Genomic DNA, 27,553 nt, shown 5'->3' on the forward strand with positions numbered 1-27,553 from the left:
CAAACCCTACTTAAACTGGACTCTGCTGAACCAAAAGATGGCTGCTATAGGTCACATGACTCACAAGATTAGCCACAGGTTCTGGAAACGTCCAAACAGCAGTTACAAGGCAAGAAGAACCCTTATCAGTGTGGAATCTCACATTTCTCTTTGTGAGGATATTATAATAGACAAAACCAGAGGACAGTTCATCCAGCCTAAACTACAACAAAGGAAGAACCATTGAAACTCATTATCCCAGTAGAGGAACTAAGAGCCACCATTTATCGCATAAGGTGGGCAATGAATTTGACCAGAAACTGCTCATTAACCTGCAACCCCCTCATTGATATGATATGATCCAAGCCTTTGGGACACTTCTAATATTATATTTCGAGACTCATAAGTCAGTCTGCTGATGTGCCTCCAACCTTCAAGATTCAACAGCAGGGCTCTAGGTTGACAAAGCAACCTGCAGCCCCTTGAAGCCTGTCTAACTGGAGGCCTCTGATCATCGCCAGCGAAGCGGACTAATTCTATGTACAGCAATCTCATCTCATTGCATTGCCATCCATTTTAAAGAAACTCTGCACTGCTGTCTTCAGCTAGGAACTCACTGGAACTGGGACTTCTCCATGAAGGAACCGCCCCCGCTCTGGACTTTGACTTTCTGGACTCTAAAAATCACATGAATTGGTATCCATTTCTGTGGTTCTTTTGCTGTTAAGTTATTCATAGTTGTAAAACTTCTCTTTTCTATCCCCCTTACTGTACATTTGTGTGTATGTGAAGGTGTGGTTATTCCCACTTCCAACCACCCCCCACCCCCCCACCCCCCCCCCCCAACACCCTTCCCTGCTCCGGGTTTGAAAGCGTGAATAAACTAACCTTATGATTTCATCATAAAAAAAGTTCGCTGTCCTCACAAACTGAGGGAAACACACCACCATCCATTTTTAAAACACTTAAAAAAAACACCCCTGCTTATGGAGAGATGGTGAGAAGATAAAGGAGCTCTGTTTACCTCTCTTTCCTGTCCGTAACATCTAACCAGACTTTGTGTTCGTTGAACAACTTTTTTTTTGTAGGGTTTATTGTTTAAACTTGCACTAAAACCACACCTGAGGCACATTTAAAAAAAACCTTCTCCTGAAATCACATTCTATTCATAGGCAATCGTCTTATCTGTTACAATTACTCAGCTTTTAATAAAACAGAGCCTAACTATTTGAAGCCATTGCCTTTTATTCTCACTATCTTTCAGATGTGAGGCAGACAGAATGAGGAAAATCATCAGTTGGATCATTCTATCTGCTTATTATTCTAAAAGACTCCATAAGCTTATTGAACTTCATCTTTCAATCCAGCAATCATGGAGATTCTTTGTACAAATCCCATAATTTACTTATTGTAACCTTCAACTGTGTCTTTCAGTGGATTAAAGTAATATTTGGAGCTAAAACCTGTTCAGACCAATGAGATTTTATGTGTCTTGCTTTTAACAGTAAGGATTTGTCTATCCCATACAGCATTAAGAGAATCAGAATTCTAATCTGGTCTTGCAGTACAGCACGCAAATGTTCCTAATTTCATGGAGGATTCATGTTGAAGGGATAGATCCTGACCATGTAAAAAGGGTGATGGTGAATTCTGCAGCTGCTTTACATCACTACCATATTTCTATTATCGATGGAAATCAATGGGAATAAGTAACAAGGGATGTAAATCTCTTATATTTGTGCTCCTCCAATTAAGGCTTCTGGCACATCTGATTTTATTTGTTCCACCAATGCTGGTTATGTCTTCAGCTGCCTAAACCTCAAGCTCTGGAATTCCTTCTTTAAATCTCTCCCTCTTTTCCTTCCTTGAAATCTTCCTCCTTGATGAACCTTTTGATAATTTGCCCTAATACCTCTGCATGCATCTTTGTGTCAAGTTTTTGCTCTTGTGAAGTGCCTTGTGATGCTTTCTTATATTAAAGGCACTATATCAATGCACATTGTTGTTGTGATGGATGATGGATCATGGATGGTGGATGATGGATGATGGATGATGATGATGTGGCCAATTCACCATCTCACATTTTATAATGTTGTTCAATATCTAGCCCCACGAGTGTTGTTATCACAGTGCTGGCATGAATCATCAATGACCCCAACTGGCATAATTTCAGAGTCAGATAAAGTACAGCAGTATCAATTCAAAAACAAAAATAGCTGGAAAAACTCAGCAGAGTGATGGGGGAGTGGACCAGGGTGTCCCGGAGGGAACAGTCCTTATGGAATGCCAATAGGGGGAGTGGAGCGAAGATGTGTTTGGTGGTGGCATCATGCTGGAGTTGGCATGACACCTCAACCCCCTCCCATGGCACCTTCCCATGCAACCGCAGAAGGTAAAACACCTGCCCCTTTACTTCCCCCCTCTTCACCATCCAAGGGCCCAAACAGTCCTTTCAAGTGAAGCAGCATTTCACTTGCACTTCCCTCAATTTAGTCTACTGCATTCGCTGCTCCCAATGTGGTTTCCTCTACATTGGAGAGACCATACACAGACAGGGTGACTGCTTTGCGGAACACCTTCGTTCTATCTGCAAGCATGACCCAGACCTCCCTGTTCTTGCCCTTTCAACACACCGGCCCTGCTCTCATGCCCACATGTCTGTCCTTGGCCTGCTGCAATGTTCCAGTGAAGGTCAACGCAAACTGGAGGAACAGCACCTCATCTTCTGAATAGGTACTTTACAGCCTTCCGGACTTAACATTGAGTTCAACAACTTCAGATCATGAACTCTCTCCTCCATCCCCAGCCCCATTCTGATCCCCCTTTTTTCTAATAATTTATAATTTTAAAAAAATATATTTTTCTTTTCCACCTATTTCTATTATTTTAAAATTTTTTCCATCCATTGTTTTATCTCCACCGTTTAGCCCACTTCAATCCCTTCTCCCTACCCCAACCCCACTAGGGCCATCTGTACCTTGCTCGTCCTGCTTTCAACCCTTAATGTCACCATTGGCACATTCCTTAGCTAATATCACCACCATCAACACCCCTTGTCCTTTTGTCTATGACATCTTTGGCAATCTCTTCTTTGCCTCCACATATCACTGGCCCTCTGTCCAGCTCTACCTGTCCCACCCCCCTCAAACGGCTTATATTTCACCTCAGTTCTATTTTTCTTTAGTTCTGATGAAGAGTCACACGGACTCTATTCCTCTCCGCAGATGCTGTCAGACCTACTGAGTTTTTCCAGCTATTTTTGTTTTTGTTTTAGATTTCCAGCATTTGCAGTATTTTGCTTTTATCTTAGTATCAATTCAAGAGCTTCTTACATACACAAGCTTAACTGAACAGTAACATAACAAACACGTATGCAATGGGAAAGACCATGTGATCCCAGGAAGTCTGCTTTTCACTGACCACGTGTAATATTCACTTTTGCAGAATATTGAGCCCAACCAATAGATTTAATCTCCACAGGGAGGTGGCTAAGCACAACTAGAATTTCCAGAAGGCAAAACGGAAAGGCAAAAGGCAAAATGAAACTTCCACTTTTGGTCTCTTGCACATCTGATTTTCCATGTGCCACCATGAGGGGCCATATCTTCAGCTGCCTAGGCCCAAAGATATGGAAATCTTTCCCTAAGCTTACCCACTTCTCTACCTCTCCCTCTGCCTTAAGGCAATTCTTAAACCCTACCTCTTTGACCAGGTTTTTGGTCATTTGTCCTTTTAGAGTAAAGGGTTGACTCTAACACTAATAATAGCTACTGAGCATGTGCATAATGAGCTGTCATAATGATGTCATGCAAAGAGAGATGAGTGAGAAGAAACAAACAGAGGAGCAGTACAGCTCAGTCTTTGTTCTGTAATCTTGTATCTAGTTAATGTAAATAAAAGTGCTTTTAAGGAAATGTCTTTGTCTCCAGCCAGGCCTCTTAGCAGAGTAAGACACCCAAGTCTTTGGCGACAACCCAACAATAACAGATGGTGGCAGCAGTGACTACACCCACAGAGAAACAGTAAAAAATGGTGGGAAATAGCTTGAAGAGAAGCGCAGCAACAGCAGAGAGCAGTGGGTGAAATACTTTGAGGCCAGCCTGGTACTTAGACCAGAGAGGGAAACCACAAGGACAGCAGAGCAACTAGCACAGAAAGCAGGGCAAGAAATGGGAACCTTGACCCAGGGTGAGCAATGACTTCTAGCCTGCCTATCTCAGGATCATTCCAGAATGTAGAGGCTGAGCAATGGTAAAACTGGAGAAGGTGCTTCACTTGGTATTGCAATGATTCAGCACCTGCTCACAAGAATAACAAGGACCAGATTAGCACCTTGTTGAATGCTGCTGGTAGCATCACAGATGTCTTGCTGGCCAGGCAGGGGGTGAACAAAGAGACAGCCTCCTACAAAGATGTCATCAGAGCCTTGACTCACACTTTAATCTTCGTCGAATCATCATAATAGGGAGGGCAAACTTCACTTGATAACGCCAAAGGTCAGGAGAAGGAATTGATTTAGTCATAAATGATCTCTTCCATTTGGCTGACAATTGTGAGTATGGAACACTAAAGATGATTTAGTTAGAAACAGGATAGTGGTCAGTGTTTTAGAGGAAACTCCATCAGACTTTCTACATCCAGCAGGCATCCAACAGAGGGCGCTGGTGACAAGTGACTGAAGCATTCTGGGAGAAGTCATCGCAGCCACCGCGACTCTGGAGGGAACCGAGGAGAAGGACTCTTGCACTCAACAGGAGGAAGGGCATCCAACAGAGGGCGCTAGTGAGAAGTGACTGAAGCATTCTGGGAGATGTCATCGCAGCCACCGCGACTCAGGAGGGAACCGAGGAGAAGGACTCTTGCATTCAACAGGAGGAAGGGCATCCAACAGAGGGCACTGGTGAGAAGTGACTGAAACATCCTGGGAGAAGTCATCGCAGCCACCGCGACTCAGGAGGGAATCAAGGAGGTCCCACTGTCAAAGAACAGAATAGCCCCAAACATTACATTGCTGTAGTGTTTCCATCCCTCCCTCCTCCTCAAACCTAAAAAAAAGAGAGGAAGAGGCAGTGCCTTCAGGAGTGCACCAGACCTGCGAGGGACACTCTTCTGAAAGTGGAATTTAAAGAAAAAACAGCTGATTGGTGAGTAATCCTGGGAGCAGAGTCAGAGGGAGGAGCACCAGAGCGGTGATTATAAATCTAGCTTACCTCGGGGATTGGCGGCCTTATCTCCAGGGAGGAGCACCAGAGCGGTGAGTATAAATCTAGTTTACCTCGGGGATTTGCGGCCTTGTCTCTAGGGAGCATACTCGGGGGGAGCAGCACCGGAGCAGTGACCTCGGGGCACAGAGTAACTGAAGCCAAAACTGAAAAAGTGACATCACAGGAAAGCTGTGACCTGATTGGGTGGTAGGAAATCTGGACCAAATTTGAAAAAAAAAACACTGCAAAGCTAATTAATAAATTAATTACCTAAGTAGAGATGGCTGGGCAGGTGATGTGCTGTAGCTGTATGATTTGGGAGCTGGCAGATCCCATTGCGAGCTGCAGCAACCACATCGGCAGCAAGTGTTGGTTGCTGGAGGAACTCCAGCTCAGAGTTGATGAGCTGGAGTCTGAGCTCCGGACGCTGCAGCACATCCGGGAGCGGGAGAGTTACCTGGACAATTTGTATCAGGAGGCAGTCACACCTGGTAGATTAAGTACCTCAAGTCCGGTCAGTGGTCAGGGTCAGCAGGGTGTGACTGCAGGTGAGGCAGGTAGAGGGATCCTGTGTTCAGGAACAGGTACGAGGTACTTGTTCCCTGTGTGGATGAGGAAGAGGGCTGTAGGGAGGATGAGCCAGCTAACAAACGGCACCATGGCACAGGAGGCCATTCAAGAGAGGGGAGCAAAAAGACAAGTGGTAGTTGTAGGCGATTCTATAATTAGGGAAATTAATAGCATCCTTTGTAAGCAGAATCAAGAGTCCCGCATGGTATGTTGCCTGCCCGGTGCCAGGGTGAGGGTCATCTCTGAGCGGCTTGAAAGGATATTGGAGAGGGAGGGAGAGGATCCAGTTGTTGTGGTCCACGTCGGGACAAATAACATAGGTAAGACTAGGAAAGAGGACTTGTTTGGGGATTAACAGGAACTAGGAACTAAATTAAAGAACAGGTCCTCAAGAGTTATGATCTCCGGATTACTACCCAAGCCACGTGCAAATTGGCATAGGGACGCGAGAATAAGGGAAGTAAACACATGGCTAAAGGAGTGGTGCGAGAAAGAGGGGTTTCATTTCATGGGGCACTGGCATCAGTATTGGAATAGGAGGGATCTGTACCGTTGGGATGGTCTCCACCTGAACCGATCTGGGACCAATGTTCTAGCGAAAAGGGTGGTCAACAGGACTTTAAACTAGAAAGTTCGGGGGGGGGGGGGGGGGGGGGGGGGTGGCGTGGTGGTGAGGGAAGGGTAAAGTTCCAAGAAACATGACTAATGGGAAACAAAACAACAGGTTAGCGTGTGGGGGGGTTGGTGGGGAGGCGGGGGGTGGTGGATTCAATTTGAAAAAACTGAAAAGAAAGAAGAGCCCAGGAGAGGCTGTTAAAGTCTCCAGAACACAAAATAGGACAGAATGTTTGAAAAGGGCTAGGAATCTAACTTCAAGCACATCAGATAAAGGGACGACAATGAGAAAGGGGATGGGAAATACAGGACTGAAGGTGTTGTATCTGAATGCACGCAGTATACGAAATAAGGTAAATGAGCTTGTGACACAGATTGAAATTGGCAGGTATGATGTGGTGGGTATTACGGAGACATGGCTGCAAGGGGATCAGGACTGGGAGCTAAATATCCAAGGATACACATCCTATCGAAAAGATAGGCAGGTTGGCAGAGGGGGTGGGGTTGCTTTGTTAGTAAGAAATGAAATTAAATCGATAGCAAGAAATGATGTAGGGTCAGATGATATAGAATCTGTGTGGGTAGAGTTGAGGAACCGCAAAGGTAAAAAAAACATAATGGGAATTATGTACAGGCCTCTGAACAGTAGTCAGGATGTGGGGCAAAAGATACACCAGGAGATAGAAAAGGTGTGTAAGAAAGGCAAGATTACAGTGATCATGGGGATTTCAATATGCAGGTAGACTGGGAAAATCAGGTTTGTAGTGGATCCCAAGAAAAGGAATTTGTAGAATGTCTACAAGATGGCTTTTTGGAGCAGCTTGTGGTGGAGCCCACTAGGGAACAGGCAATTCTAGATTTAGTGATGTGTAATGAGGCAGATTTGATAAGGAAGCTTAAGGTGAAGGAACCTATAGGAGGAAGTGACCATAATATGGTAGAATTTACCCTGCAATTTGAGAGGAAAAAGTTGGAATCAGCTGTAACGGTATTACAGTTGAATAAAGGCAACTACAGAGGCATGAGGGAGGAGTTGGCCAGAATTGACTGGGAGATGAGCCTAGCAGGAAAGACAGGAGTTTCTGGGAGTAATTTGGGACATACAACCCTAGAAAGAAGAAGCATACTAAAGGGAGGACGAGGCAACCATGGCTGACAAGGGAAGTCAGGGACAACATAAAAGCTAAAGAGAAAGCATACAATGCGGCGAAGAGCAGTGGGAAACCAGGGGATTGGGAAGCCTACAAAGACCAACAGAGGACAACTAAAAAAGAAATAAGGAGGGAGAAGATTAAATATGAGGGTAAACTAACCAGTAATATAAAAGAAGATTGCAAGAGTTTTTTTTAGATATATAAAGGGTAAGAGAGAGGCAAAAGTGGACATTGGGCCGGTGGAAAATGACGCTGGAGGATCGGGGACGAGATGAAGAGTATATGTAGATTCACACATACTGGGCGGAATCATCTCAGATTTGCACTAAGTGTGGTAGCAGGAGGGTAAAACGACGTTTTACCTGCCGGCCATAACGGCAGCTTTCCATGCCATATCGTCTCAATTCCACTGTATTAATTATGCATTCCCGGGAAACACATTGTTTCCATGGTGGGCTTTGCACGCCATGCCATCACCTCGCTGCTTCATCATGGCGGGCGCCATATTTAAAGTGCAGCCACATGCACACCTTTCAGTACTTCCAGCCCCGGGCTGCTGCAAAAAAGACAGCCCTGAAAGGCAAAAAGACTACAGTCCCGAGGTTCAACAATGCATCCCTCAAGTGCCTTCTGGACACAGTGGAGGCCCTCTGTGATGTCCTCTACCTCCACTTTGGCTGCAGGATGGGCAGCAACAGCAACAATCTGGCTCGGGAGGCAGAGGCAGTGGTAGTCAGCGACAACGCCCTGCAAATCAGAACAGCCATCCACTGCTGAAAAAGGATGAATGGTCTACTCTGTTCCCCCTAGCTAAGTCATTCTTCACATCACTGGCAACTCACACGCTCACAAACCCATCACACATCCACAGGGCCCGCACTCACTGCCAGTTCAAGGGACATCTCCATTCACTCTTTCACACACACCTTCATTGTCCTCATCCCATCCATGGGACCACTCACTTCCCACACATGCCAGGCATACTCATCATCTGGCCTGGCAGGCATCCTGCTTACACTGTCTCCATCCCTATTCATGCAGGACAAGCAGGCACAGGGCAAGAGAGAGAGGTCACAGACCGGTGGCAGAATGCCTGAAATCAAGGGTCTCACTGACTTTGAAAATAGAGCCATCCAGCTGGCCAGCGAGGATCTGGACCATTCCTGTGCTGACGGTGAGGTTGAGGATCCAGCAGTGCAACATCCATCAGATAACCATGCTGTGAGTGATGTGTCCTGTTTCACAGGCCACTGCCATGCACTAATTATTTGCAGGCACGTCTAGGAAACTGCCAAGGGAGCAGGGCCTCCAATCAAGCCCCGAGGGAAGCTCAGAATAGGAATCTGCTGAAACCCTCCCTGAAGACCCATCACAGCGCTCACCCACATCCTCCACCAGTGCAAAGACACACACCTCAGTGGGACCTCGTTTTAGAGTAGCCTCAGGATCACAATCTAGTAAGCACCTCACACCGTCTGCAAAGGCAAGCTCGGGAACATCAGGAAGGGATGTCCGTTGCACTCCTCAGATTGCAAGGCATGATGGAGGAGTCCATCTGCCTTCAAGCTGAGATGATAGCACTGGCATGCCAACAGACTGAGGTCAACACTAGTAGCATGGCGGTCACCATGGAGACCTTGGTCCAATGAGGTCACTCCTGCATTGCTGTGTGAGCTGAACTCCATTGCTGAGGCCAGAGTTGGCCTCCAACAGTGTGTATGCAAGAGGGGTGCAGGGCAGCCCGATCCCACCCCAGCTACATCTGCTCCTCAAGGAGTCAGCCAGGGGCCCGTGGGCACCCATACGGAGGAGGATCAGCAGGCATACACCCCGAGGCCATCCATCCAGGTGACTTCAGGAGTGTCCAGGCCATCCAAATCGTCTCATCCTGTGACCTCAGTAGCTCCAACTCCATAGGCCAAGGAGGGTGCCACTGCCACAGAAGCGATTCAAGGTGCTCAACATGGTGCGGTTTTCGTCGTTTGGCAGGAACGGTCAGCTGAACGTGGCCCGAAAGGTCGGGGTTCCGCTGAGAAACTAACCAAAAGTTTAGAGGAAACAGCTTAGCTGCAAACTCGAAAACTAATTTTTATCAATGTGGAAACAATCATAATTGGCAATTAAAAAAGGTGGAGTGTTATTTTTGTCACAAAAATGGACACAAATTGAGACATTGCAAAGCGAGATTAAAACAGACTTCCAGACAACAAACGAATCCCAATGAACTAAATAGTGTGGTAGAGCCAGAAACAACCAATTCTGACATTTATTCCTTATTGAACATGAAAGTTGGGAAGACAGAGCCAATCACTGAATGGTAAACCCTTAAAAATTGAAGTAGACACTGGTGCTTCTACCACTTCTAGCACCAGTAGTAGAACACACTTTCAGATATTTAAATAAAGGTGCTCAACAATTAACTTTGGAACAAACTTCTGCCAAGTTGAAAACATACATAGGCAAATAAATCCAGGTAAAAGATATCACCAGAGTACAGGTTTATTATAGATACCAAACAGCACAACTACCAGTGATGGTGCTAGAAGGTGAAGGCCCAAGCCTTGGTTGAAAGAGATTAAATTAAACTGGTCCGAAATCTTCCAATTGCGAGCAGAAGGACTGCCAAAGCTGCCAAAAAAATGACACTGTCTTCAAGGATGAACTGGGAAAAAATCAAAGACCTACAGGCCAAGATTTACATGGATCCAGAAGCAACTCCTCACTTCTTGAAAGCAAGACCAGTGAGAGAGAGGGTTGACACTGAGTTGAAATGTCTAGAGAGGCTGGGGGTCATAAAACCAGTTCAGTTCTCAGAGTGGGCATCACCCATAATCCCTGTCCTAAAACCGGGTCAGACCGTCCGGATCTGTGGGGACTATAAGCTAACGGTTAACAAGCAGCCAAACTGGACAGGTACTCTATTCCCAAGATTGAAGACTTCTATGCCAAACTGGCAGGAGGCACAATGTATGCAAAGCTTGAATTGAGTCACGCATATCAGCAACTGGAGCTGGATGATGCCTCCTGAGAATTTGTGACTATAAACACCCACAAAGGGTTATATCAATACACACACCTGCTCTTCGGTGTTTCCTCAGCCTGGGCTATTTTTTCAGAGGACAATGCAGAGTTTGCTACAAGGACTACCCCAAGTTGTGGTCTACCTGTACAATTTACTAATAACTGGATTCATGGAAAAGGAACATTTGGCTAATCTAAAGGAAGACCTGAAATGATTTTTAGAAGCAGAACATAAAAACATAAGAACATAAGAGCAGGAGTAGGCAATTCAGCCCCTCGAGCCTGCCCCACCATTCATTACGATCATGGCTGATCTCATTTCAGCCTCAACTCCAATTTCCCGCCCTCTACCCTAACCATTCAACCCGTTACTAATTAAAAATCTGTCTATTTCCTCGTTAAATTTATTAAGCATCCCAGCATCCACTGCACTCTGAGGTAGTGAATTCCACAGATTCACGACCCTTTGAGAAAAGTAATTCCTTCTCATCTCTGATTTAAATCTACCACCTCTTAGCCTAAAACTATGGCCTCTCGTTCGAGAATGCCCCAGAAGAGGAAACATCTGCTCCATGTCTACTTTGTCTATCCCCTTTAGCATCTTATATACCTCAATTAGATCTCCTCTCATCCTTCTAAATTCTAGCAAGTATAGTATAGTATAAACTGTTCAATCTCTCCTCATAAGACAAGCCCACATCTCTGGAAGCAATCTAGTGAACCTCCTCTGAACCACCTCCAGTGCAACTACATCCTTCCTCAAGTAAGGGGACCAAAACTGTGCACAGTACTCCAGGTGCGGTCTCACCAATGCCTTGTACAGTTGCAACAACATTTCCCTATTTTTACACTCTATTCCTTTAGTAATAAATGCCAAAATTCCATTTGCCTTCCTTATTATCTGCTGTATCTGCAAACTAGCTTTCAGCAATTCATGTACGAGGACACCCAGATCCCTCTGCACTGAAGCATTCTGAAGTTTCTCTCCATTTAAATAATAAGTCGCCTTTTTATTCTTCAGACCAAAATGGATAACCTCACACTTATTCACGTTAAACTCCATCTGCCAAATTTTGGCCCATTCACCTAACCTGTCCATATCCAATTGTAAATTTCTTATTTCTTCATTGCAACTTACTATCCCACCTATTTTGGTGTCATCTGCAAGCTTAGTTATAGTACCTTCTATCCCTGAATCCAAGTCATTAATATAGATTGTAAATAGTTGGGGCCCAAGGACCGAACCCTGTGGCACCTCATTATTTACAGCTTGCCGTTCAGAAAAAGACCCATTTATCCTGACTCTCTGCTTTCTGTTGTTTAGTCAATCCTCTATCCGAGCTAATATATTATCCCTACTCCGTGTGATCTTATCTTGTACATTAATCTTTTGTGTGGCACCTTATCAAAGGCCTTCTGGAAGTCTAGATATACTACATCTACAGGATCCCTATTACCCACTTTGCTTGTCAAATCTTCAAAGAACTCTAGCAAATTAGTCAAACATGATTTACTCTTCATAAAACCATGCTGACTCTGAGGGATTGCATTTTGACTTTCCAAATGCCCCATTACTAATTCCTTAATAATGGATTCCAACAATTTCCCAATGACAGACGCCCTTTTTGAATAAAGACATTATATTAGCATTTTTCCAATCCACTGGAACCTTTCCAGAATCCAGGGAATTTTGGAATATTATAGCCAATGCATCCAGTATCTCTGCTGCCACTTCCTTTAAGATCCTGGAATGTAGGCTATCAGGTCCTGGGGACTTGTGTGCCTAAAGAAGGAAAAATGCATTTTTCAGGCAAATGAAGTCAGGATAAATGCTTCTTTTTCTGAATGGCAAGCTGTAACTAATGGGGTGCCACAGGGTTTGGTCCTTGGGCTCCAACTATTTACAATCTATATTAATGACTTGGATTCAGGGATAGAAGGTACTATAACTAAGCTTGCAATGACACCAAAATAGGTGGGAAATTAAGTTGCAATGAAGGGTAGATGCCCTAGGGTTACACCCTGTTGAAGAGAAGGTTAAAGCGTTAGAGAGGCACCTGCACCTAAGAACATCTCTGAACTTAAATAATTTTTAGGGATGGTAAATTATTATGGCTGATTTCTATCAAATTTATCAACAGTCCTAGCCCCTCTACATTCACTGCTAAAGAAAAACCAACGTTGGGTTTGGGAGTCACCCCAAGAAGCAGCTTTCATGAAGTAAAACAGCCCTTGCAGTCTTTAAATTTGCTAGTGCCCTACGACCCGACAAAGGAATTGGTACTAACCTGTGAAGCGTCCCCCTACTTAGTAGGAGTGGTACTATCTCAGAAGATGAATGACATTGCAGAGGGGCCAATATCCAGGACAATTACCACAGCTGACGAAGGATATTCTCAGATCGAAAATGAAGATCTGTCAATTATTTTTGGTGTAAGAAAATTCACCAATATGTGCACGGGCGACATTTCACGACAGTATCAGACCACAAACCATTTATGGGTCTGTTTAGCGAGGAAAAGACTTTACCTCCCATAGCTTCCGCACAAATTCAAAGATGGGCCCTAATTTTGACGGCATATAAATACACCTTTGTGCATAAACCAGGGATTCATCTAGCCAATACCGATGCCCCAAGTTGCTTTCCTTTGCAAGAGAGAAATGACCATGTCCCAGATCCCCAAGAGCTCAAATTAGTGGTGAATTTCCTGGATTCCTCACCAGTCTGTGCCAGGCAGAGAAGAAATTGGATGAATCGTGATCCAGAACTTTCTCAAGTGAGGGCCCAGGTGTTACAAGGATGGTCTCAGGAACCTGTCTCTGATGAATTGAAGCCATTTTTCAATTGAAGATATGAGATGAGCAGTCAAGATGGCATTCTGTTATGGGGTGCACAGGTAATAGTTCCTGCACAAGGAAGGGAGCCACTCTTAGTAGAGCTACACAGTGCCCATCCAGGGATCTCACGAATGAAGATGATAGTATGAAGTTATCTTTGGTGGTCAGGAATGGACGGTGATATTGAGAAGGTGGTTAATCACTGTGTGCAATGTCAACAGCTACAAAAGTTGCTGGTGGCAGCCCCGTTACACCCATGGGAGTGGCCTGGTAGACCCTGGGTGTGATTGCACATAGATTACGTCGGTCCTTCTCTTGGAACCATATATCTACTGATTATAGATGCTCTTTCCAAGTAGTTAGACATTTAAGAACTGTAGTCATCAACGTCAGGCATTACTATAGAGAAACTACGCCAAAGCTTTTCTGTCCATAGATTGCCAGAATTAATTGTCTCAGATAATGGTACTGTATTTACTAGTATTGAATTTCAATGATTTGTCCGCCTAAATGGTACTAATTGTGTGAAGGCTGTACCGTATCATCCATCATCTAATGGACTGGCTGAAAGAGCAGTACAAACTTTTAAGGCAGGAATGAAAAAGTTAACAGGTGAATCTTTGGAAAATCAACTTGCTCATTTCCTATTTCACTACAGAAGAACACCCACACTACGACAGGTGCAACACCTGCAGAATTATTGATGTGGCGCTGTCTTCGAACAAAATTAAGCCTGATACTTGCCAGTTTAGAGGGCAGGGAGGAGAAAAGTCAAGGGAATCAAAAAGCAACTCATGATTTGCAAAGTTGAGAGCAACAATTTACTGTTGAAGAAGCAGTTTATGTAAGGAATTTCGGTGGTAAAGTAAGCTCTGTGACTGGACCATTGTTGTACCACATGGAAGTGGAGGCCAGATCACCCATAAGCATGTGGATCATTTAAGAAGAAGGAAGGTAACCCAACAAAATGATGTAACCATTGCTGAACCTGTGATTCCTATTGAAGTTGCTCAGCCAAGGATAGACATGACTGATGTCTCTGTCAGAGTGGATGACACTGAACTGCCTGTGCCTAATGAGTTGCCTGGTGTTAATGAGGTTCCAGAGAATGTGGTTCCTGTCAAAGAATCTGAAGTCGTGGAGCTACGACGTTCCACATGGATCAAGAAACCACCTGGAAGATTGAACTTGTAATTTCATGACCTATGTAAATATTGTAATGTTATAAGATAAATACCCTTGTAAATACAAAATGTACAGAAAACTTAAAGCGGAAGGAATGTAATAATTATAGTTTTGATAAACACAGGATTTTAGCTTTAAGAATATTCCTGTGTTGTAAGATCACATGATCTGTGTAAACCAATGAGTTAGCAGCATGAGAAACCTCCAGGAGAGAATTTTTCTTTAGTTACAGAGTTGGATGCACACATGCAGCTGCTGCCTTGTAAATAAAGTTAAATGTTTCCACCAAGAAAGGATGCCTGGAAAATCAATTTTAAAACAGGTATGTACTTTGAAATACAACTTCAGAATAAATTAAGACTTTGAGCTAGCCCTGCTCAGTTATCATTCCACACCATTGCAGTATGGTTTTGTCCCACGTGAGTTTTTCCCACTGAAAGGGAGAGATTGTTTTTATTGATCCTTTCATGGGATGTGGGTGCTGCTGGCAAGTCTAGCATTTGTTGCCCATCCCTAATTGCCTTTAAACTGAGTGGCTTGCCACAGCATTTCAGAGGGCAGTTAAGAGTCAACCACATTACTGAGGGTCTGGAGTCACATGTAGCCAGACCAGGTAAGGATGGCAGATTTCATTCCCTAAAGGACATTAGTGAAGTGAACCAGATGGGTTTTTTATGACCATGATAATGGTCACCATTACTGAGACTAGCTTTTCAATTGCAGGTTATTAGTTGAATTTAAATTCCACCAGCTGCTATGGTGGGATTTGAACCCATGTCACCAGAACATTAGCCTGGGCCCCTGGATTACTAGTCCAGTGACATTACCACTATGCTGCTGACCCCCCCTATGGATCAGCAGCAGCAAGAAGGTACCGTAATGGAGAAGTTACAATAACCAGGATTGCATCTGGTCCAGACAGAAATAGGTATCATCCGATGAAACAGGAGTGGCTTGATTTCAATGAAGAGAAAACCATTAGTAGGATGGGCTGCATACACTGATCCTCAGGAGGATGTCATACCTACAGAACCTCTAATGGGGGAAACAGGGAGTGAAAGCTCTCAGGGAATGAGTTTGGAGCAAACAGATCCACAGCAATCTCAAAAGGAACTCTGCATACATTCAGGGAAACTTTTAAAACCACCCTTTAAAAATAGAGACTTTTGGGTGAGGTATTGAGGAATGTAAATATAATAATGTAGATAGAAAGACTTGATGAGAGGAGATGTAGAATAAAGGCTTAATTCTAACACTATCATGACAGCTCCTGACATGTGTGTAAGGAGATGTCATAACGATGTCACTCAGAGAGGGATGAGTGAGAAGAGTGCAGAAGAGAGGAGCATTAGAGTTGTACTTACGTATATAGATAGTTATGAAAATAAAAATACTTTTAAGGAAAGATCTTTGCCTCCAGTCAGGTCCCTTACCAGAGAAAGGCACCCACTGTCTTCTGATACAATCCAACAATAACAGGCTCCTAGTATCTCATGAGGTCTCACATTTTGTTTACCAACACTCCTGTGAAGAGCCTTGCGGTATTTTCCAATGTTAAAGGTGCTGATATAATTGATGGCTATTTGGGGAATTATATAGTGAGCACACATTTAAAATGGCATCATGTCAGTGCAGTGTCACATGCCACCTCCAATCCTTGTTTCACTTAAATCGGCAGTTTGCCTTTCACTGATCTACCTCGGCACTCGCAAAGCTACAGCCCTATGGCCAGAAACTTGCGCTTGTCGGGTGGGCATGTGCCGACCCGAACAAGTGTAAAACGACATTGGGCGAGCGTCCTGATGTCATTGTGCACTTGTGCGATATTTTGGTTGATGGGCACATGCAGGAGTCGGCAGTGTGCCTGGCGACAATTAACAGGCCTATTAAGGCCATTAAAGTGCCAATTAAATGTAATTTTTCCCATTATGGTTGGCAAAAAGGCCAAGTAGCCTTTGCATTTTTTAGGAAACCTCATCCATGGGGAGGATAAGGTTTCCAACAGCAATTAAAAATAAAATTTAAACTTTTCATTGATAACATGTACCTGCTGATGTGACAGATTCACATGAGGGGACAGGTTTTTTAACATTTTTAAATTCTTTATTTTTTATTTTCATAAATCTTCATCTCCCTGAGGCAGCTCTGTGCCTCAGGAAGCTTTACCCGCACGCATGCACGAAGTTCCCTGCTCGCCCTCCTGCGCCCCTACATGGGCAGCGCTGAGCACTGCAGCACACGATTCACGCTGGGCAGGCCTTAATTGGCTCACAAGCGTGAAATCGCGTCTGCGGCTCAATCATGGGCAGCAGTCGTCTTCCTGACTGCTCCTGCCCGCCCCTGCTGAGCCCACCCGACGAGGGCAAGATCCTGGCCTATATTTCCATGGGGCTTATTCCAACCACTTCTTGTAACATTGTCAGGGATCAGCAGAACCATCAGAGAAATGGCTGAAAACAGCCAATCAAAATGCAAATTCAAGTCTGTGGCCATTGTTTCCCCTGTTAAGTTCAATCAGGTTAGAGAGAACAAGGATTTTACTGTGGGCAAATGTAAAAGTGAATGCGAGGATGTGATGGTATGGGTTTGCAGCTGCAAAGACATTGGCCTGGGTTTTCACCTAGACAGGTTGACTCTAGAAACCTTTAAAAATGGTGAGTGGGTCTTGATTCCAGAATTGCCAACCCCATTCCTGGGCTGTCTAATTTTCAGCAGTACCTTTAAAGGGTGCCAACTGGTTCTTGTCAGAAACCCACATCCAGCATTCCCAACCTGGCCGGCTCCATTGTGGGGGTAGGGATGTCCTACCCCTCTGCAACTTTCATGGGGCAGAATTTTGAGGGCAGTGGGCGGGTGCAGCCGGCGGGCTTGGGATCGATAGGGAAACAGGCCATTGCCTGCGATCAGCCCCCGTCCGCGATTTCACACTGGCATCCAATAAAGGCCGGTCTAGTGCGAAACGCGGCTCCCCACTGATTGGGTAGGGCCGGGCGGGGGCAGGGCCGGAGGCAAGCCAGCTGCTGGGTCCAAGGACGACCCGGTAGGCGGTTCAAAATCGGTCCAGGCAGCCCCTGGGAGGCTGCCACCAAAGAACATCTGGTTCTGTATTAGCAGAGTGATGGAGTCAAGTGTGACTGGAGACACCAGATGGGAAGACAGGTCGGGTGGGCACTCGGCCCTCCGCTTTTTGGATGAGTGCCTCGCCACCCTCCTAGAGGAGGTGGCTGCCAGGAGGGATATCCTTGTCCCCTAAGATGGGAGGAGGAGGAGGCCACCGCACCTCACAAAGAGGGCATGGGAGGAGGTGGCAGCGCTGATTAACAGCCATGATGTGGTGCGGCGCACATGGATGCAGTGCTGGAAGAGGTTCAATGACCTGCTGCACTCAGGAAGGGTGAGTACCAGGTTGGCATGAATTAGTGTGGGGAAGTGTTTTGGGATAGCTATCCCCCCATGGAGCTCGGGGGTGTTAGAGTCTGAGTGCCAACTGTCAATGACGCCAGAGCTGGCCGAGGGGGTGAGCCCTGGCTGCTTGGGCTGAGTGCCTTGCAACTCGAGGGCCATGACTCAGATGCGCCCTGCAAGGTGCTCCTCAGGTGAGGTTGGCCAGGCTGCAATGTGGCTGCAGTTACAGAGAGGACTAATCAATGCTCCTCTGTCCTTTCAGGAGAAGATAAGCCGTAACCAATTGGAGAGATCATGGAGAGGTGGAGGCCCATCCTACCTGCTGCTGCTCATCAGGTTCAAGCAGGACATGCTTGGGCTGGAGAGCTGGCACACTCCCCATGCAATCTGGTCTGAAGAGGCAGGGGTGCCAGACGAAGGCAAGAGTGCAATGCACAGAGCTGAGGGTTTCGGTTTGTGCAGCCATTCTAGTGTCGTCCCTTCATTGATGTGAGCCTCAAACCTGGAGTCCCCATTGATCATTGAAAGAAGAGGGCACCATGATGCAGATCTCCATGGTCTCGCCAGGGTACCTGGCATGCACAGTGACAGAGTTTAACTAATGACGTATCCTTGTTCTCCCTTTTAGGTTCACCAGCATGCACTCGCTCTCTGGGCCCCAAAGGGCCACCCCTGACGCCAGAGGATCACCGGGCTTCATTTGTACCTGAGTCACACCCACTCTCTGAACCAGGCACCAGCGCAGATACCAGCACCGTGGTGGGCATTAGATCAGCGGCTAGAATGTCGGTGCACATAGATGAGGGCACTTCACACTCGCTTGAGGTTCAGGTGGAGGCAGAGAGTGCCTATGGCGCCTGCAGTCAGCGGACTGCTGGAAACCAGGATGATGCTCAGTCGAAGGCTGATGATGAGCCCCTGGAGTCGTCGATTAGGCAGCAGATGCTGGATGTCCAGCGGGATGTGCAGGACAATCTGGTGGAGATCCATGAGGGTCTGCATGCCAGGTCTCCGTGATGGAGGAGTCCATGCGGAGCATCAGCACTGCATTGGCCCTCATGGCCAAGCACACTGCCTCCTCCATTGAGAGAGTAGCAACTTGCATGGAGAGGCTGCTCCAGGGACAGAATCAGGGGTTCCTGGGGTTGCTTCGGGCCTGCAAGCCCTCACACAGGCACTGACCTCAGGTGGTCAGTGTCCGTGTCTGAGATGGATGAGGCACCCAGTATCCCAGCTAGGTGCCCGTCCATCAATGGTGAGCAGGGAGGTCCAGAACGACCTCACATTGGTGCAGGAGCTGCTTGTCATCTCTGCGGGTTCATCTGAGGGCACTCTGGATGTTGGCAGCAGCTCCTCCGCCCCTCTACCAGTGACCGTGGCATCTGATGAGGCTGCGATGACCGGGGAGATGTCAGCCATGGCACTGGCCTCTCCATCCCAGGTGGGGCCAGCACAGGCTCCACTGGCCCGAGGACGACTGCCAAGGTCATCAAGGCCAACTGGCCAGCAGAGTCAGCAGGCAGTCTCCAATGCCACTGCCAGTGAAGGGGGTTGGGGGGGGGTGCGGGGGTGCACCAAGACATAACACTCGGAAGTGTAAGTTAAAGGCACCATGAGCACAAGAGGGACAGGTCGCAGGTGATTTTCTGTTCATGTATTTTTGGTTTACATGTCAGTTGGTGTGCATTTTCTTTGGTTCTGATGGCCTGAGTATGATTCACCCTTTTTCCTCCTGGTGCAGGGTACGCCAGTATGTAATGCTGGATGTGAGTGGCTCTAAACCTTATTGCACAGGCACTGAGTGGACTTTGGGTGCAAATGAAAGGGTCAATTCAGACATCTGGGATGGAGGTGGCTGCCCTGGCATGAGGTGGAAGCTGGTCTTTGGCAGCCTAGCTGAAGGAGCGTTGGATCAAGGCGTCCCTGGTGTCACTGCCTCCCTGAAGGTTACCAACATCTGGCTCCATGCCCTCAGCATTCTCTTCACTGTACTACTCTTCTGACTCACTACTGGACTCATCATCTGTGGCCTGTGGAGCTGCTTCAAGATCCTCTTCCTCCAGTGGGTCCCCCCCTTGCCAGTGCCAGATTGTGGAGAGTGCAGCATGCAAACACTATCAGTGACACCTGCTCTGAGGGGTATTGTCGTGCTCCCCCTGAATGGTCCAGGCATCGGAAGTGCAGACCATAAGACATAGGAGCAGAAATTAGGCCATTCGGCCCATTGAGTCTGCTCCACCATTCAATCATGGCTGATATGTTTCTCAACCCTATTCTCTCCCCTTCTCCCTGTAACCTTTGATCCCCTTACCAATAATCTTTTAAGTGAAACCAATTAAACCAAATCAACAAAATTGGGAATAATCAGGCACAGCCCCTAATTCAGGTCAGCTGTAATCCCCTTACCAATCAAGAACCTATCTATCTCGGTCTTAAACACATTCAATGACCTGGCCTCCACAGCCTTCTGTGGCAATGAATTCCATAGATTCACCACTCTCTGGCTAAAGAAGTTTCTCCTCATCTCTGTTCTAAAAGGTCTTCCCTTTACTCTGAGGCTGTGCACCCAGGTCCTAGTCTCTCCTACTAATGGAAACATCTTCCCCATGTCCACTCTATCCAGGGCTTTCAGTATTCTGTAAGTTTCAATCAGATCCCCCCCTCATCTTTCTAAACTCCATCGAGTATAGACCCAGAATTCTCAAACATTCCTCATATGTTAAGCCTTTCATAACTGGGATCATTCTCATGAACCTCCTCTGGACCCTCTCCAGGGCCAGCACATCCTTCCTGAGATACGGGGCCCAAAATTACTCACAATATTCTAAATGTGGTCTGACCAGAACCTTATAAAGCCTCAGCAGCACATCCCTGCTTTTATATTCTAGTCCTCTCGAAATAAATGCCAACATTGCATTTGCCTTCCTAACTACCGACTCAACCTGCAAGTTAACCTTAAGAGAATCCTGGACTAGGACTCTCCCAATTCCCTTTGCATTCCAGATTTCTGAATTCTCTCCCCATTTAGAAAATGGTCTATGCCTCTATTCTTCCTACCAAAGTACATGACCTCACACTTCCCCACATTGTATTTCATCTGCCACTTCTTTGCCCATTCTCCTAACCTATCCAAATCCTTCTGCAGCCTCCCCGCCTCCTCAATACTACCAGTCCCTCCAATTATCTTTGTATCATCTGCAAACTTAGCCAGAATGCCCTCATTTCCTTCATCTAGATCATTAATGTATAAAGTGAAAATTTGTGGTCACAACACTGACCCCTGCGGAACTCCACTGGTCACCTACCACCATCCTGAGAAGGACCCCCTTATCCCTACTCTCTGCCTCCTGCCAGACAGCCAATCTTCTATCCATGCTAGTACCTTGCCTCTAACACAATGGGCTCTTATCTTACTGAGCAGCCTCCTGTGCGGCACCTTGTCAAAGGCCTTCTAGAAGTCCAAGTAGATAACATCCATTGGCTCTCCTTTGTCTAACCTACTTGTTACCTCCTCAAAGAATTCTAACAGATTTGTCAGGCCTGACCTCCCCTTGATGAAATCACATTGACTTTGCTCAATTTTACCATGCACTTCCAAGTATTCTGAAATCTCATCCTTAATAATGGACTCTAAAATCTTACCAATGACCGAGGTCAGGCTAATTGGCCTGTAATTTCCTATCTTTTGCCTCACTCTCTTCTTAAACAGGGGGGTTACATTAGCGATTTTCCAGTCCTCTGGGACCCTCCATAACTCCAGTAATTCCTGAAAGATCACCACCAATGCCTCCACTATCTCCTTCAGAACTCTGGGGTGTAATCCATCTGGTCCAGGTGATTTATCCAACTTCAGACCTTTCAGTTTTCCTAGCACCTTCTCCTTGGTAAGGGCCACCATTCTCACCTCTACCCCCTGACTCTCTTGAACTTTGGGGATGTCACTCATGTCATCCACTGTGAAGACTGATGCAAAGTATCTATTCAGTTCCTCCGCCATTTCTTTGTTCCCCACTACTACTTCTCCAGCGTCATTTTCCACCGGCCCAATGTCCACTTTTGCCTCTTTCTTACCCTTTATATATCTAAAAATACTCTTGCAATATTCTTTTATATTACTGGTTAGTTTACCCTCATATTTAATCTTCTCCCTCCTTATTTCTTTTTTAGTTATCCTCTGTTGATCTTTGTAGGCTTCCCAATCCCCTGGTTTCCCACTGCTCTTCGCCGCATTGTATGCATTCTCTTTAGTTTTTATACTGTCCCTGACTTCCCTTGTCAGCCATGGTTGCCTCGTCCTCCCTTTAGTATGCTTCTTCTTCCTAGGGTTGTGTCCCCCAAATTACTCCCAGAAACTCTTGTCTTTCCTGCTAGGCTCATCTCCCAGTCAATTCTGGCCAGCTCCTCCCTCATGCCTCTGTAGTTGCCTTTATTCAACTGTAATACCGTTACATCTGACTCTAGCTTTTTCCTCTCAAATTGCAGGGTAAATTCTATCATATTATGGTCACTTCCTCCTAAGGGTTCCTTCACCTTAAGCTCACTTATCAAATCTGCCTCATTACACATCACTAAATCTAGAATTGCCTGTTCCCTAGTGGGCTCCACCACAAGCTGCTCCAAAAAGCCATCTCGTAGACATTCCACAAATTCCTTTTCTTGGGATCCACTACCAACCTGATTTTCCCAGTCTGCCTGCATATTGAAATCCCCCATGATCACTGTAACCTTGCCTTTCTTACACACCTTTTATATCTCCAGGTGTATCTTGTGCCCCACATCCTGACTACTGTTCAGAGGCCTGTACATAATTCCCATTATGGTTTTTTTACCTTTGCGGTTCCTCAACTCTACCCACACAGATTCTACATCATCTGACCCTACATCATTTCTTGCTATCGATTTATTTTCATTTCTTACTAACAAAGCAACCCCACCCCCTCTGCCAACCTGCCTATCTTTTCAATAGGATGTATATCCTTGGACATTTAGCTCCCAGTCCTGATCCCCTTGCAGCCATGTCTCCGTAATGCTTACCACATCATACCTGCCAATTTCAATCTGCGCCACAAGCTCATTTACCTTATTTCATATACTGCATGCATTCAGATACAACACCTATATTTCCCTTCCCCTTTCTCATTGTCGTCCCTTTATCTGATGTGCTTGAAGTTAGATTCCTAGCCCTTTCCAAACACTCTGTCCTATTTTGTGTTCTGGAGACTTTAATAGCCTTTCCTGGACTCTCCTTTCTTTTCAGTTTTTTCATAATTTTTCATGAAGTTGAATCCACCCACTCCACATGCTAACCTGCTGCTTTGTTTCCCATTAGTCATACTTCTTGGAGCTTTACCCCCCCCCCCCCTCCTTTCTAGTTTAAAGTCCTGTTGACCACCCTATTTACCTTTTCACTAGAACATTGGTCCCAGATCGGTTCAGGTGGAGACCGTCCCAACGGTACAGATCCCTCCTGTTCCAATACTGATGCCAGTGCCCCATGAAATGAAACCCCTCTTTCCCACACCACTCCTTTAGCCACGTGTTTACTTCCCTTATTCTCGCATCCCTATGCCAATTTGCACGTGGCTCGGGTAGTAATCTGGAGATCATAACTCTTGAGGACCTGTTCTTTAATTTAGTTCCTAGTTCCTGATAATCCCCAAACAGGTCCTCTTTCCTAGTCTTACCTATGTTATTTGTCCTGTCATGGACCACAACAACTGGATCCTCCCCCTCCCTCTCCAATATCCTTCCAAGCCGGTCAGAGATGTCCCTCACCCTGGCACTGGGCATGCAACATACCATGCATGAGTCTCGATCCTGCTTACAAAGGAAACTATCAATTCCCCTAATTATAGAATCCCCTACAACTACCACTTGTCTTTTTGCTCCCCCCTCTTGAATGGCCTCCTGTGCCACGGTGCCGTGGTCAGCTGGCTCATCCTCCCTACAGCCCTGTTCCTCATCCACACAGGGAGCAAGTACCTCGTACCTGTTGGACAAGGTCAAGAGCTGAGGCTCCTCTGTTCCTGAACACAGGATCCCTCTACCTGCCTTACTTGCAGGCACGCCCTGCTGACCCTGACCACTTACCGGACTTGAGGTACTTAATCTACCGCGTGTGACTGCCTCCTGATACAAAGCGTCCAGGTAACCGCTCCCAGATGTGCCGCCGCATCCGGAGCTCGGACTCCAGATCATCAATTCTGAGCCGGAGTTCCTCCAGCAACCAACACTTGCTGCAGATGTGGTCACTGCGGCTCACAATTGGATTTGCCAGCTCCTACATCATTCAGCTACAGCACATCACCTGCCCAGCCATCTCGACTTAGATAATTAATTATTTGGCTTTGCAGTGTTTTTTTTTCAAATTTGGTGCAGATTTCCTACCAACCAATCAAATGCAGCATCAGAAGACTGATGGTTTTCTCTGTCACCGTCCTTTTGGAGGCATGACTCCTGTTATACCGCTGCTTTGCCTCTGTTCCAGGGTGGCGGAGAGGGGTCATAAGCTACCCTTTCAAGATAGCCCTCATCACCCAACAGCCATCCATCCAGTCGGGCTGGAGCACCGAAGAGCCTTGGCATCTGGGAGTGTCTCAGGATGTAAGCGTCAAGGATGCTGCCAGGATACCTTGCACAGACTTGCAGAATCTGCATCTTGTGGTCACACAGTATCTGCATGTTCATGGAGTGGAATCCATTCCTGTTGACGAAGGCACAAGGCTGACCCACTGGCAGACTGATGGCCACATGTGTACAGTCAATGGCACCCTCGAAGAGGGGGAACCTAGCAATCGCTGCAAAGCCTCTGGCTCGCTCAGCCTGGCTGGCCTCGTCCATATGTTACAGAATAAAGGTCAGTCCCCACCTGAACAGAGCATCTGTCACCAGCTTGACACAACTGTGGACAGCTGATTGGGAGACTCCACACAGATCCCCCACTGGCTCCAGCAGAGACCACAATCCCCATTACTACGGTAAAGGAAGGCCGTAGTACGGCCCACAAGATCTGAATCCACCGGGGGCTTTGGGGACACCAATAAATCCTGAAATGAAGCGTGGAACACTAAGACTGAAGCCCCAAACCGAGATGAAGCTGCCAAGTACCAATAAGCAACCAGCAGCAAACTATCTTCAAAACTGCTCATTATTCACACTGGTAATGCTGCTGACCCTTTTTATCCCGCCCTTGGATGAGGTTTAGCAAATTGTCACTGCCCACCTGCCCGTTTTGCTTGTGCAACAAGCACAAAATCACATGGGCAACATAAAATCCAGCTTAATTGCCTTTTTAATGGCCTTTTTAACTGGCCTTGGAATTGATGGCGGGCGGGCGGGGCTCTGCCTCCTGCACGCGCCCACCAACCGAAATATCGCGCGAGTGTGCGATGATGTCGGGACACTCACCCGACGTCATTATGTGTTATTTTATGCTCGAGCAAGTCGGGTGGGCGCCCACCCGCTCAGCAAAAAATTTTGTCCATGGAGTTGGGCCAGGTTTTTAAAGGGTCATGGTTCACAGCCCCTTAGAGGATTTGTAAACCCTAGTGTGCATGAGGCGACCTTTTAAAAGATAAGTTTAAAAGTTCCCCCTCAAGCCCCTTATGCCACATTGTGTCCCCTTACACACTCAGGCTCATGCCCCCATGCCAATCTCTGCCCTTCCACCCATCCCATATCCATCATGCCCCCTATGCCAAGCTCTGCTCTTCTGCCCACCCCCATGTCCCTCATGCCCCCATTCCAAGCTCTGCTCTTCCACCGACCTCAATGCCCCTCATGTTCCCTATGCCAAGCTCTGTCCTTCTTCCAACCCCATGTTTCCCCATGCTTCCTATGCCAGGTTCTGTCCTTCCACCCATACCCCATGACCCCTTATGTCGAGCTCTGGCATTTCCATGTCTATTAACCCACTGTACACATTCTATAACCAATAAACACCATAGTTCATAGTGGATGTGTTTAAAAAACTTTGAAAAAATGTAACCCATTGATAACTTTCTCCTATGCTTGAAGAAAAGCCTGAGTCAAGCAAATAAAAATGTCAATCATCCAGGCCCTTTGAAGTTTCAAAAACTGCAAACCATAAACCCTTGAAACCACTTAACATATGCCAACAAATATTGTGAAATTGACTGCAGAAATCAGAGATGCTAAGCTGTCAATCAAACAATGTTTGTTCTGGGGCACAGGTGTTCTTTGTAATGTAGTAACTGTCTGGCTGTCAACCCTACCTAATTATGTGCACTGCCATTGTTTCCCCATATTCACAACCATCAAAACCCTTCAACTTTTAACACCTCCATTAAATCACCTCTTAAACTTTTTTTGCTATGAAGGACAGCAATCCCAGTTTCTAGTCTCACCACATAACTGAAGTCCCTCATCCCTTGTAACATTCTGGTAACTCTTCTCTCCAACCAATCAAAGGGTGCGACACTCTTTCTAAGGAGGGGTGCCCTAACTGGACACAATATTCTAGTTGAAGTTTAACCCATCATTTATAAAGGTGCAGCACAGCTTCCTTGGTTCTATAATCTTTTGTCTTTATTTATAAAAGCAGCTTTCTGTATTTTATTAATTGCAAATTGTAATGGGTATAATGGCAGTACTGTGACTTACTTTCCCATTTCTGAAGCATTTTAGCAGAAACATACAAAACAGAAACAGGCCACTCGGACCAACTAGTTTGTGCTGGCATTTGTGTTCTACACAAGTCTCCTCCCTTCACCTCAGTATATCCTTCATTATCCTTTATTTCTCATTTGGTCTCTTTACATTTGAAAGCATCAAACTATTCACCTCAACCACTTCCTGTGGTGATGAGTTTGACATTCTAACCTTCTGAGTAAAGACATTCTTTTTATTTCCTTACATGATTTATTAATAACTATTTTGTACTTAAAGCTTCTAATTATTGATTTCCTTACTAGTGGAAACATTCCCTCCCAGTCTACCCTGTCCAACCTATTTATAATTTTAAATATTTCTATCAGGTTACCATTAAGTCTTCTCTTAAAAAAAAAACCCAACCTGTTCAATCTCACCCAATAGCTGTAATTATTCAGTCCAAATACCTTCCTTTTAAATGTTTTCTGCATGTTCTCAACTTCTGCATATTTCAATTCAAGAATTACTTGTGGAGTAGAAAGATATTGAGAGTTTTGTAAGGCAGCCTTTGTGCATTAACATTCCTTCATCATCTTCATATATTCCCTGCAGTTTTAGCATCCTCCTCCTTCTCCAGGTACCCTGCCTTTAGAGGGCATTGGTGACCATAGCCTCACTTTGGATTGGCCCATGATTATGTTTAGCAAAGTACTGCAGTGGTTTGCTGTTGCCTCTTGCAGTCTGGCTGACCAGGAAACTCCTTTATCACCTGCCATCAGGCATTTTGGAAAGATTTACAAGCTGATAATCAACCTGTCTGGCCACATTATGAACACACCTGAAGTGGGACTTAAACCTGAAGCTTCTTGTTCAGAGATAGGCACACCATGACTGTGCCACAAGACCTTCCTCCTGTGTTAGTATAAATAGATGATTTCCTGACCATGTTTGTAGCATTGTTGGTCAATGTCC

Source organism: Carcharodon carcharias, chromosome 5 (assembly GCF_017639515.1).
Source record: "Carcharodon carcharias isolate sCarCar2 chromosome 5, sCarCar2.pri, whole genome shotgun sequence".
Lineage (NCBI taxonomy): Eukaryota > Metazoa > Chordata > Chondrichthyes > Lamniformes > Lamnidae > Carcharodon > Carcharodon carcharias.